Consider the following 13963-nt stretch of genomic DNA (forward strand, 5'->3'; position numbering starts at 1 on the left):
TCTTAGATTTCTCTTTCCTTCCATGCTTTATTAAATCTTTTATTAGTCCCTCAATGGGATCTCATTGAAGGCCAGGGGCATAACCAGTTCCCTGGGTCATTTTGCAAGCACATCCATTATTAAAGAGAAATCGTAACAGAGTAAGGGCCACATGGTAAACTCTAAATAAATATCTAAATAAACTCTAAATAAATAAACTCTAAATCTAAACTCTAAATAAATATGGTGCAGTCAGTTAAGGGTCCAACTTTGGCTCAGGTCATGATCTCACAGCTCATGAGTTAGAACCCCACATCGGGCTCTGTGCCGACAGCTCCGATTCTGTGTCTCGCTCTCTCCCTGCTCCACCCCTGCTCACGCTCTGTGTGTATGTGTGTGTCTCTCTCTCAAAAATAAATAAAACATTAAAAAAAAGAATAACTTCATTATTTTTTTTTCTGTGGAAATGAAATTTTCTTTTTTTAAATTCCTATCATGGATCAGAAGATTAAGAATATTATCCCAAAAATAAATAAAATAAAATAGAATATTTTCCAGACTTTGCACATTTGAAATGACGTTTCTTTTTAAATTTGTAGCTCTTGCACCATCAACCTAACAGATGTGTTTTCACTTTCTCTTTTAACTGTCGAGGCTGTTTAATCTACAGAAATAAGGAAGCGGTGGCCCCTAAAGTCACGCCATGTTTCTGATCTGACTGTGTCATTCAAAGAGGCCCTACTCACACGTTAATTACAATGACAGAATGGAGCCCGATCTTCTTCCGGTCCAGGTCCCCTTCCCAGAACCAGTCCACATGCCAGCACATTTCATAGCAGTGCATCATACCCATTAGGTTTACTTTATTCCTCAAGCATGTGCCAGGCATGAGGGACATAAATCTCACACTCGTGATACTTGAAGTCTCCCTAGAGGGAGTAAAGATAGTTACCAGCAACCACTTGAAGGAAGCAGGGAAAGACTCAGGCCTGGGGACTTCTCTGCCTCTCCAGTGGCCTGGAGCTGTGGTGCCACATCATTAGGCAACCCGTGGAGTGAAACAGGGGCCTGCAAAGGGCCCTCTAGGCCAGCTGTGACCCCAGCGGCCTGAGGCTCTCACTAGCCAGAGGCACCTCGAGGTTGGAAAAGAGCACAGACTTCTTCTGAACCAACTGAGCTAGAATCCCAGGTCCACCCCGGACTGGCTCTGCAATTTTCAACAAGTTTCCTGACCTCTGTGAATCTTTTCTGCAGTAATGGGGCTCATATTCTCTGCCTCCCAGGATGCTCAAAACTACTCACTGATTTATTATGTATAACAACCTCACAAAGCACACAGAAGATAGAGTGCCGTTCTCTCCCCATGTCCACCTTCCAAGAATGAAGAGCCCCACAAAGCGTCGCTATGGCTGCTGTATGGAGATGACACAAAACACTACCATCGGACAGCAGAGGAAGCACATCTTAACAGGGCCAGGGAATCAGGAAAAGACTGGAATGTAGAACGCTGCAGGGATTTATGCTACAGTCTGGAGATAACCAAACTGGACGTAGCCCAAGGGCAGCAGTTGTAGTCAAGGGTCACTAAAAGAGAGGAGGAGGGCCAGGAAGAAATGAGGACATTACCAAAAAAACCCTGGTCTCACGCCTTGACCTATAGCTAGACATGGATCCCTAAAGCTATAAGGGATGTGATGCTCCCCTTGATGACAAAGCTCAGGTCCCTCGCCAGTCCTGTACCAGCACGACAGGGGGCTTGACTTCTCCCCTTGCTCCTCTTTGAGACCACTAGCCCTGACATGCTTCCAGCCTGACGCCCCAGGGGTTCACCCAGAGCAAATCCATGGCAAACATAAAGAAGTTACGGGGACACATGAACGAAGTCAGTGGAAGTGGTCATTCATCAGGCCACAGAATCTAATGTGAAAAGCCATCTGCCTCTGTCCTCTGTCAGGATGCCGTACTGGAGCATGAAATCGCCCCCACAGAAGCTTGGAAAGAGAGAAGTCAGCCATTTTGTGACCTGGTGGGAGTGTGCGCAGGGGGGGAGGGGAGCCCCTGCTGTGGGGCCACGGAGGGTGGGGGCGATGGGGCATGGCTCCGGGTCCCTACCCACCACAGCCTCCCTCCCTAGCTTCTCAACGCTGGGCCAACTGAGCGTTTTCACGCTGCTCCTCTCTGCTCATTCTTTGCTTTGCACTTTTGGCTGCCCAACTTCTGACCACCGGGCCAACCATTTAAATGTCTGTATGTTCCTGGCGTGGTTCCATGGGAGCACGTGTTGTGCTGAATGTAAAACAGGGGCTTCAGTCTCATGGGGAGGGGAGGGGACTCAGAACCCTCTCCCCCCTCCAAGGATTGGGGTGACTTGATCATCTCAATCATGGAACTCTGGGGGTCATGATGTCACTTTGGTTTACCCCAAACTCTAGATTTGATCATAATAAACCAACTAAATATATGATTGATAGTCTCTCTACATAACTCAATCACACGCATCCCCTAGCAGGAAGCATTTGGACAAGGTTGCCAGTTGATTTTCTCATTTAACAATTCTGACTGGCTCAGAGGTAGTACCAATAAGATATTGATTTCCCCAGGGAAATTTTCTTCTGTTCGTGCATACTGAGCTTGAAGCCTTTAGGCATATGCAGATTCTGAGAATTTATTTTTTTTTCACCTGAAGCCATTTTTTGTTTATTTGTTTTACTCTGACAGTTCAGAGTGTTGGTTAGATTAGCTTGAGGGAAATCTCCCCCCACTTTTTACACTTAGGTCCTCAGTCATGTGGTCATATCTCTGGGTGTGCTTTTTCCACTATCTTTTGACCACGCCTCAGGGGGCAAGAGAGGAGGGGCTCTCCTTGCCCAGGGTTCAGATCAGAGAATGCAGGAAGATATCTTTAGGAGTTAGCAGCAGGCAGGTGATTCAGTCTCACGCTGCACAACTTGTAGAAAGGCGTCTCTCTTTGGGGGACATTTTTAAAGGATCACGACTATGATTCTCCAGATCCATCTCAATCAGAAGCTAATTACTAAGCACCCACCCCCACCTCCAAGGCATATGTACTTATGTTAGGTAACACGGAGCTCATGAGATGAGAGGCAGGCCAAGATACACGACAAGAATAAACCAGTGAAGTATTAGGAATTATTAAAAAAAAAAAAAAAAAGAAATCCAAATGTAAAGGTGATTCAGTCTCTATAAGCTTCTAGAATCTTTTAGATATTGGTCTAGGACCAAGTCAACGTGTAGGATTAACGTGAATCTGTTCTATTTGGACTGCTATGGGAATTTTGCCTCATATTTGGCACATGGTTTGATTTGGGTTTGCCACTCCCAGGGAAGCTGGAATATGTGTGAAATGTGTTTGGGAACAGTCATCAGTCCAGGGGGGGGTTAAGGTCTAAGTTTGAAAGAGCAATCCTTTGTAGTGAAGGAGAGATCAAAATAAGGACAGACGGATGAGTCTGGGCAAATGTCATTTGCCTATAGTTTCAAAAAGGTATATTTTTGGTTTTCTTTATTCTCATAGTGCTACTAGCAGTGCTTCCGTGTCGGCTCAAAGAATGGGAAGGTGGCAGGGCGCGCTGGGGACTAACGCTCTGGATGAAGAGCGAGCCCTGTGTGTGTTTGTCCCGGCCTCCTCCCCTAGGCGGGGCTGGCCCCTCCGCAAGTGTCTGTTAGTTTCAGATTTTGACTGACCATCACCTGCTTAAAAATCACCTTTGCAAATGAGATTTGCTCCATTCCATTTGCTATAGCCTTTGATAGCACGGTATAGTAAGGAGTCACTTGGGCTTGAATTGTGTCCCCCAGAAAGATACGCTCAAGTTCTAACCCCAGGTGCCTGTAAAGGTGATGTTTTTTGGAACTAGAATCTTTGCAGGTATAATCAAGTTAAGGTGAGGTCATATTGCATTAAAGCGGGCCTTCATCTGATCACCAGTGTCTTTATAAGAAGAGGAAAATCTGGACACAGACACAGGCAGAGAGGAGGCCATGTGACAGTGGAGGCAGATGAGTCAGAGATGGGAATGATGTGTCTACCAGCCGAGAAAGAATAAAGGCTGTTGGCAACTGCCAGAAGCTAGAAGACAAGCATAGAATGAATTCCTCCTCAGAGCCTCCAAAAGGAACCAAACCTCCCATTCCTGTTGAAGGGAATCACCTGTCATCCCAGAAGCAACACCTTGATTTCAGAGCTCTGGCTTCCAGAACTGTGAGAGAACAGATTTCTGTTGTGTGAGCCACCCAGCCTGTGGCCCTAGCAGACAAACACAGTGGTCACTTGGCACAAAGGCCACGTAACTGGAACAAGCTTTATTAGATCCTTCACATGTCAAAGGAATGCTTTTTGGTCTCAATGGCAAATTTATTTTTTTAAATCTTTTTAAAGTGTTTATTTATCGGGGGGGGAGGGTGTGTGACAGGGAGAGAGGAAGACAGAGGATCTGAAGCAGGCTCTGTGCTGAGAGCAGACAGCCTCATGCTGGGCTCGAACTCACAAACCATGAGATCATGACCCAAGCTGAAGTCAGACTCAACCGACTGAGCCACCCAGCCACCCCATAGCAACTTTATTTTGATACGATTATTGCCCTTGACATTCTTTACATTTGTAAAGTTTTGAGGATGTATATTCATTCTATGCTTTTAAAAAGGTTAAACATGGACGTGTACACACACATACATTCTTCTACTAGGCTGTAGTTCATCTAAAAAATACATGTGTCTAGCGGTTTTCTTATATTAGGAAATTAAAAAATACATATTTTCACAAAAAAATGACCCATGTTACATTTTTAACGTCATATTTAACAGCTCTGGTACAGTGTTACTATATTTTTTAAGAGCACTAGCCAACACTCAACCGTGAGTCACCACTCTATTTAAAGGTAATTTGAGGAAGAGTGATCATTCCCTGTGTAGGGCACTTAAGACTTGGATTCAAATCCAGTGGAAGTTGTACCTCTCTACCCAAACCAGAGGACACACTCACTCATCCTGTTATGCCACCTTAAAAGATACAGACATCTAATGACGATTTGGTGATTTGCTTCAATGGCAAAGACTCACCCAATTTGATCACTTGGATCTCAAAGTTAATTTTATTTTAAACTTAATTACCAGGCTTAAGGATTAAGTACTTAAGTGATGGGTCCAATTTTCACCGTCACAATGTTATTTTTCACTGGCTCATTGAAACAGCCATGGAGTTGCACGCTAAATAGAATTCAATCCTGCTTTCCACACTTTCTTATAGTTTCATTGTTTCTGGCTTTCTGGTGTTTGTGTTTGCTTGTTTGTTTGTTTTTCTGGCTACAACTGATCTAAATGAGAAGAACAATAGGGAGATTTTGAAAGCAATTCTACAGGGGTTCCTGGGTGGCTCAGTCGATTAGGCGTCTGATTCCGGCTCAGGTCATGATCTCATGGTTCGTGGGTTCGAGCCCCATGTTGGGCTCTGTGCTGACAGCTCAGAGCCTGGAGCCTGTTTCAGATTGTGTATCTCTCTCTCCGACCCTCCCCTGCTCCTGCTGTCTCTCTCTCTCTCAGAAATAAATAAAACATTTAGAAAAGTAATTCTACAAGAGTTTATATTTTCGCTGGGAAATACATATAATATTCCTTAAAACAAAACAAGTAGAACACAAAATCAGCTTATGATTCTAAATAAACATATTTTAAATCAGCTTTTTAAAGTGGGAAACTTTCAATTATACTTTTAAAAATCATTTTTGAACTAGAGAGAGCTTCCAGCATTTTCACAGTTGAGAGCTTTATGTGTCCTGGAATTAACAGGAGAGACTAACCTACCCATCGCGGGTCAGTTGGCCTGGCAGAACGAAAAAGATAGATAGTCTTTAAAAGCAAAACAGCTTTCTCTTTCTGTAGAAAGTGTGTTTTGTGGAAGATACAATACATATTTATCATATAGCTATGTAAAAAACAAATAATCCTGAGCATAGAAACTGAATTAAATACACACATGTCGGTGTCAACAGGGTTATTTTAGCGTGGTAGGAATATGAGTGATTTCTCCCTTTTATCCACCGTTCTGTATCTTCTATAGATATATGTCATCTGATTACAATGGCAAAATATAACTAATTGTTCAAATGATCTAAGAGTGAATCTGATGCTATGAAACATGTCTACCGACAGCCGGGAAACAACCACAGTTGACAGAACCTACTCTTTCACTGTTTTCAAGGATGAGGAGTGGCCCAATTTGGGTGAAAAATGCTCACACCAAGGCCAATAGACAGGCCAGCAGCAGCAGGCTCCCCAGGTGAAGTCCCAGCTGGCCAATGGCCCAAGACCAGCCTTCTCCAGGCTGGAGTGTCGTGGCATCCAACTGGCACCATTTTTGTGGCGTCAAGCTCATTTCATCTTTAAGCCCAGCCTGCTTTGATGTGTTCAGATGAAATGCGGAGAATTTTTAGAGCAGAGAAAGCAATGAAGAGTCTGGCTTCCCAATCTGTCCATCTGGATAGACACACTTTGAATCCAGAGAACTTCTGGCACCTTCACAGTTGAGAACTTCATGTGCCCTGGTATTAGCAAGAGAGACTAAACTATTTATCATAGGGTATTTGGCCTGGTGGGATGAAAAAGATTGTCTTCAAGTAGGAAAGAAAAAAAAAAAGCTTTCCTTTACTGCAGGAAGTATGTTTTGTAGAAGATATACCTATAGGCAGAAATGTTAATCCTGAGGATATTAAAGACGCTCCTAAGGAAGGCTCTCATCCATCCATTCACTCCTTCATCACTCACTCAACTCATTCATTCATGCAACAATTATTAACGCAAGCCATGTGCGCAGGTCCTTAAAGCAGAGATTCTCAAAGCACAGATTCTCAAAACTCTTTTGTCTGACAAAAGAGTTACTTTGATAGAGTAAATCTGGGGAGTAAGGCCACCTGTGATGTGAGGCATGCCCATCTCCCGGGTCAAGAGGACTTGTTTGTTCTGTTGCAGAATCCGTTGTGTCTCACACGTTTTCTCCTCCTCTGTCCGAAGGGGTGCGGCTGTGAGGTTAGCAAAGCTATGCAGTGGCACCTGGCTGCTTCCTTCATGGCCTCCTAAGGGCTTAATTTTGGATCCTGTCCAAATAGCCACGTTTTGGATAGAAGGTACAAGCCAATCAAACTGAAGTCGCTTGAGTTGCCTATGCAATGGACATCCTCCTCGTAGGTTTCAACTGGAGGCTTAAGGTAATGCTTCCAGTTATCAATGCATGTCTTCATTTGAATTTCATCGCAGGAGAACTTAGTACCTACAACTAGTCGCAGCAATTGAAAATAATATAATTACGGCCATTTTTGGAGTGCTTGCAATGGACTAGGTATTATGCTAATATTTTCTGATATAACCTCCCAACAACACTCAGAGGTAGACGTTATTATCCTACCTTGTAGTTATGGGAACTGAAGTGCGGAGAGGTTAAATAATACATTCAAGGTTATATAGCAACGAAGCCATGAGACTGGGGTTTGAATTCACGTCCGACTCCCTTGTGCGATGGTGTCTCTCTGACATGCCTACAGTGGAAGAGTGGAAGGCAGTGAATCATTTGGCTGAAGAGTACATGATCCTATGTTCTGTGAATTTGCTTGGGCCAGGGCTCAGACAAAGCAGTCTAAACTAATGACTGCATCTCTGAGATTTCTTATCAGCCTAAGATTAATTAAAGGGGATTTCGCTGAAGAACAATAGATTCCAGAATTGACAAGCAATTTTCATCCCGCTAATTCTGATTATCTGTTAGTTGGTTCCTGGCCTCCTGTGTTGAGAAAGAGTCAGAGGCCAAATGTGAGCCCAGGGGCAAGGAAAGCTATAACGCATGAGGGATATCTATCCTGGCTTCAAGGAAGGCAACTACAGTGAATCTGCTGCAACTTACTTCCTATCTTTGATGCATCCTGTTGGGTGCCAGGAGTCTTAAACTGTAGGCTCAATTCCTTGAATTTAGATTATATACTGAGTCATGATACTTAATTCATAATTAAGTACTATGAAGATGAACTCAATAAAATATAGTGTTCACCAGTTCTTGGTGAACTTGGGGACAATGGAGCACCACGGGAGATCAGATTGGAATTAATGATCCAGGCATGCCTCATTTCAAAGAAACCTAGTTTTGAAAACCCAGGCTCACAAAATAAGAAACGATAAGCTTCCGCATTTTACAAAGGGATTGCTGGGATGCTTTTAACTTGTAGCATCGTACTGCCCTCCCAACACTAGCAACGGGTTCTTTGCAATCCCTTCTGTGACAGGACAGGGAGGCGGGCTGAGAAGCTTAACTGTCAGAAGACATTCCTCACTGGAGAGTGGTTGAGAATGAGCATTTATAAAACGGAGACTGGAGTGTTAGAGAAGAGGAACCACGATTCAGTGTATCAAAATTTAATGTACATGACTGTTCAAGAACGCATCTGTCAAAGAAGGGCTTAGCTATCAATATTCTTGAAGAGAAGGAAGATGTCAGGGGATGAGGAAAGATCTTGATACCAAATCCTTGTAGTCCGTTCAGTTAGGCCGTTCCTCCCCACATGCGCTCACAGAGGATGATGCCATCTTCAGTGTAATCCGGCATCTCCAGGGAATTTTGACCCATGCAGCAGCCCTGCCTTGGGAATCAAATCAGTGCCCCATAGGGCTTTGGGGCTGAGGGTGATCCAGGGTGGAAGGCTTGCCCAACACCACTGGGACCTCCTCAACCCGTATGGGGCCATCGCCTGAGACAAGCTCTCAGAGACCAGGTTGGAATTTGCCACTGTCTGTGTAAGCATGCTGGGATTTACAGGAGTTTTTTTGTAACTTTGCTCAGAATACTGTTGAAGACGGCTTCGTTTTCTATCTGTTTCTGTATCTATTGAATACTTTCACCAGTTACAACACTGCAAGTGTTACTGTTCACTGATTAAAGAAATAATTTCATATTGAGAACATCTTGTACATTCAAAATAATTTGGGGGTACTGTTTATATTTAATGAGCTTTCAAAGTACATCTGCAATGTACTTTACTACCAGAAGAAGGGGTGACCACATGACACACAATTGCAGTTTGAAAGCTTGCAAGGCTAATTTGACATTTCACTGATCATTGATATTGGTTTTCCAGAGGCAATTTTCTTCTGGGTAACTGGTATTTCATAACATCCCAGATGTACCTAGTGGACCACTGTAGTCATCCTTTGCACGAGCCCCACGCAGGGCCAGGAAACTCTCACAGAGGGAGTAGGTGCATTGGGATGGGGTGGGTATAGAAAGCTAGGAACATCTATAGCTATACAGCACTGGTCTCTCCTACTCATTTAGAAAAATAAAGCTACAGAACAGTTATATGCACCTAGAGAAATTAATTTGTGCTCTTATTATGTGCTCTTGCACAAAATAAGTATTAGGTTTCCAAAAATCCCATTTGGGGGGTGCCTGGGTGGCTCAGTCGGTTAAGCATCCAACTTCAGCTCAGGTCATGATCTCATGGTTTGTGGATTCAAGCCCCGCATCAGGCTCTGTGCTGACAGCTCAGAACCTAGAGCCTGCTTGGGAATCTGTGTCTCGCTCTTTTTCTGCCCCTCCCCTGCTGGTGCTCTGTCTCTCTCTGTCTCTCAAAAACAAATAAATATTTAAAAAAACTTTTTGGGGCCGCCTGGGTGGTTCAGTTGGTTAAGCATCCGACTTCGGCTCCGGTCATGATCTCATAGTTCGAGCCCCACATCGGACTTTGTGCTGACAGCCAGCTCAGAGCCTGGAGCCTGTTTCGGATTCTGTGTCTCCCTCTCTCTCTGACCCTCCCCTGTTCATGCTGTCTCTCTCCCTCTCTCAGAAATAAATAAAACATTAAAAAAAATTTTTTTTAAAACAATAAACTTTTTTTAAAATCCTATTTGGTCCACAAAAGGCCATATTTATCCTTCCCCTAACAATATTTCCTTCCTCTTCTGCTCTCCACATCTCTAGCCAAAGAAAAGAACCTGTCTTTTTCAGAGGCTTTACCTTGACACAGGCTGAGAAATACATTTTACATTTTACACTATGACCAAGTACACACATTCACATATATAGTATGGAAACAAAAGACCCATGAAACAATAGTTATCCTTACTCTATAGAATGGTACTCTGACACTTTCTATCTGATTTCATTTTTTAAGAAAAATGCTGGCAGTCTGAAACATCAAAGAAGGAACATGATGGAAATGTTCTATATCTACACTGTCCATATGGTGGCAACTAGCCGCACATGACTATTGAGCACTTGGAAGGGCTGGTGTGATTGAAGAACTGAACTTTACCTTTTATTTCAAGTAAAATTTAAATAGCCACATTTAAATGTAAATAGCCATGAGGATAGCCTATGCCCAGTGGCTACCATACTCCATGTTTGATAGCATTTACTAAGGCTAAATATTTACTAAAGCAATTCCAACCGTAGGAATATACCTGAGGAATATGAGTGACTATGTCCACCAAAGGACATATAATCAGCCTATAAAATAACAGCACAAGACCAGAAATAAGCCCAATGTGCGTCACCAATAAAATTGTTTAAGTGTAGTGTATTCATACAATAAAATACTATTATAGCTACAAAAAAAAAAAAATGAACTGCTACCATATGGACATAATGTGTGGATGAAAGAAGCCAGACAGAAAAGTAGAGTTGTGTGTGTGATTCTGCTTACATGGTGATTAACAGTAGTCAAGACTAACCTCTGGTTATCCAAGTCAAACAATGGTTGTCTCTGGAGAGGTGTGAGCATTGACTGGGAAGTCACCTAGAAGAAATTCCTGGGGTGCTGGAAATGTTCTAGATCTTGACTGAGGTATTGATTGGTTTTGTGGGCATATACATATGTAAAAGACTTACTGAGCTATACGTGTAAGATCTGTGTAATTTATTATATATATGTATATATATATATGGATATATACAATAAAAAAGTTTTAAAGACTATTGGTCCTCAGACCCTAAGTTGATTGCAGGATCCTCTGATGGGTTGGGAATTGCAGTTTGAAGAACGGTGCTAAAACAGACGTAACGCAGCATCCCTTCCAAGCACATAATTGCCTCATAAAGGAAAGGCACAAAGTATTAAATGGCATTTTCTTATTCCACCCTGGATTTCTTTAAATTTGCCGCTTGGCTCTCATTGCTACGACATTCTGATACCTTTCTGCCTTTGGGTAGTAGAGCTGGTATAAATATATATAAAATTAAGCCAGCTCACGCACCACTCCCAGTTTTTTCCCCTCTTTATTTTATATGGTTCTCTCTGTTCTGCTTCTCCTGCCTTTACCTGCTTTGCATGGTCATGGTATGAAGGCCCTCGGTAGGCACATGCCGGCACTTTATTTCACCTTCTCCTCCTCCTGCTATCAGGAGACCACTTACACACAGACAGCTAGTGGGCTCATCTACATGCCCGCGAGGTATAGACAGCCAAGTGACAGGAAGTGCTGTCCTCGCTGCCTGGCCAGAAGGGCAGTGGGCCCATACTACACTTACCCGATAATTGACATTCCGCCTAGAACTGCCCACTTGCTTACCAAGGACCAACAAGGCCAGATATCCCAGCTCTACAAGAGGCTCACAGGGCACCGGAAGGAAAGGGCAGAAACACCACAGGACGGTTGCCCATGAAAACACTGGGGTGGGAAGTGCCCAGGAGGAAAGACAAACTAGCAGAGGAGCACCTCAAGGACCAAAGGGCAAAGAAGCAGAGGTATAGACACTAGGTGGGAAACCACATGAAGAAGCTGAGGCATATTCAGGTTCAGGACCTTGGTCAAGGAGAACAGCAATACAAGTACTTGTCCCTGTGTAATTGTGAACTCCAAGCTCCTTCTACTTGATTAGGTGAGTGACCCTCAGCCAAAGCAGTAACAATCTCCGCTGGGCCTTCCACTCCCAGCCCCACCTTACCAGGTCACAATGGAGCTTTTAGACTAGGGAGGTAGTGACTTACTAGGGAGTAAGAAGCATATTCCCTGATGTTTAGTGAACAGGAGATGATCTTGTGTGATGGAATGTGTGTTACTCCAGGAATTTTAGGCCAAAGAAGGTTTCCTGGCCCTTGGAAATTCACGCCAGTCTGAAGATATCCCAAGGGATTCTAGTCCTCCAATCCAGAAGGACCTCTGTAAGGGCAGTATGAGGTATTCCCAGTTCACTCTGAAGAGTATTCTAGAAGGTAAGATCTCCCAGAGACATGCAAATCAAATTGTGTTATCCTAACACTTTATGCCTCAGGTCTTTCCACTGGAATGTCCAAAGTAAACCCGGAATCGGGAGAGTCCATGCATTTTCCAAGGATGCAGGCACATTCCTTTGGTTCAGTGTTGGCAACAGTGACCTTGGTCCAGTGTTTGGTAATTTTGAGTCCAGACCCTAATTCAGTTAATAGTTTTTAAAGCCTACCAGGTGCCAGATGTATTCATACCTATTATTTCATTCTTTCAACAAGCCTGGGAAAAACATACAATTATTTCCAGTTTGTAGATGGAAATAAGAGAGATCAAGAAATCTGTCCAATATCAAATTGCTCATAAGTAGACTGACATCAAGTCCAGGCCCTCCAGTTATGTGATCCAAGTTCATTTCATCCTGTTGGTCATCGTCACATGGGGGATGTCCAGTTGAAGGACCATCGCTGTATCATTGTGGTCCTTACTTACCAGGCACTAAAAAGCTAATAATAGCCTATAAAAGAAGGAGAAGAGGCATCCACTTCGCCAAGGGTCCCAGCTTACCAATGGCTCATAATCACCACCAGAGTGTGACCAATGAGTGCCCGTCCTGCCCTAGGACCTCAGCCCTGACAGTCAATCTCTGATGTAATTCAGCTTCATGATAAGGATACAAATGGCTACATACATAGAGTTCACCCCATTTTACTCCTCAGTCTCTTGATACTTATGATACTTTTGAAATCAGCCCAATAGAATCTCTAATATTAAAGGGCTGTGCTAAGAATTACATCATTGCTGCTGATTGGATAGGGCTGAGAGAGATAGCATCTTGAGTAGTCCCTTAAGGTGAAAGAACTTGTATTTTAATAATTTTTTGAAGGAAGTCAGAAAACGTATCTACTGTATGCTTGATCCGTATCTGCGAAATCTTTGTTAAATCATAAAACTAAAAATAGTATAGTATTAACTGAACTTCAGTGCTTTCAATTTTCTCTAGAGCATCTGACAACCAGATGACAACATTTTCCAGTTTTGTTCAAGCATGCATGAGGTAGATTATTAACCAGATAACAAATTAAATCTGCCCCAGCAACATGGTGGTCCAGGTCATGTGATCAAGACTGACCATCCTGGAAACATGTTTGAAGATGGTGAACACCTCCTTTGTACAATCTCATTGACTTCAAAGGACCCCAAATTTCATGCTTAGCTCATTGGTAATCATGAGACACACAAGTAAGTTTGGCGTGGATACAATATTACTCTCTCCTACCCAATACATGATATTTTCCATAAGGCTTGCTGATAAACACTTTATTTAAAACATTAGGAAGGGAGCATTAAAGTGGGTTTTCTATTTAAATACACATAAAATATGTATCTTATGTATTTAATTTATAATTAATATAATTTAGTTTATAATATACTTATAAAGATTTAAACATATAAATGCTCTTATGTATGTAATATTTATTATCTGTAATTATTATGTAACTATATGAAATACCAGCCCCTTAATATACTCAATGAAATTTCATGAAGACAAAAAAACCAATGATCTGTTTATGGTAATGGCAGTTAGTCTATGCAAAACAAAGAAGAGTTGAATTAATTTAGGGAAAACAAACAAAAAATGGTTTTCATTTTCCCTTTAAAATTCAATCAATAAAGACAACATACAAAATGTTGGCAGTAGAATTTTGTGCTGTTTGCGATTTATATGGCTGATATAGTTAAAAAAAATTTTTTTTAAATATAATCCAGAAAGCTGTCACTT

The sequence above is a fragment of the Crocuta crocuta genome, unplaced genomic scaffold (genome assembly GCF_008692635.1).
Source record: "Crocuta crocuta isolate KB4526 unplaced genomic scaffold, BGI_CrCroc_1.0 scaffold258, whole genome shotgun sequence".
Taxonomy (NCBI): Eukaryota; Metazoa; Chordata; class Mammalia; order Carnivora; family Hyaenidae; genus Crocuta; species Crocuta crocuta.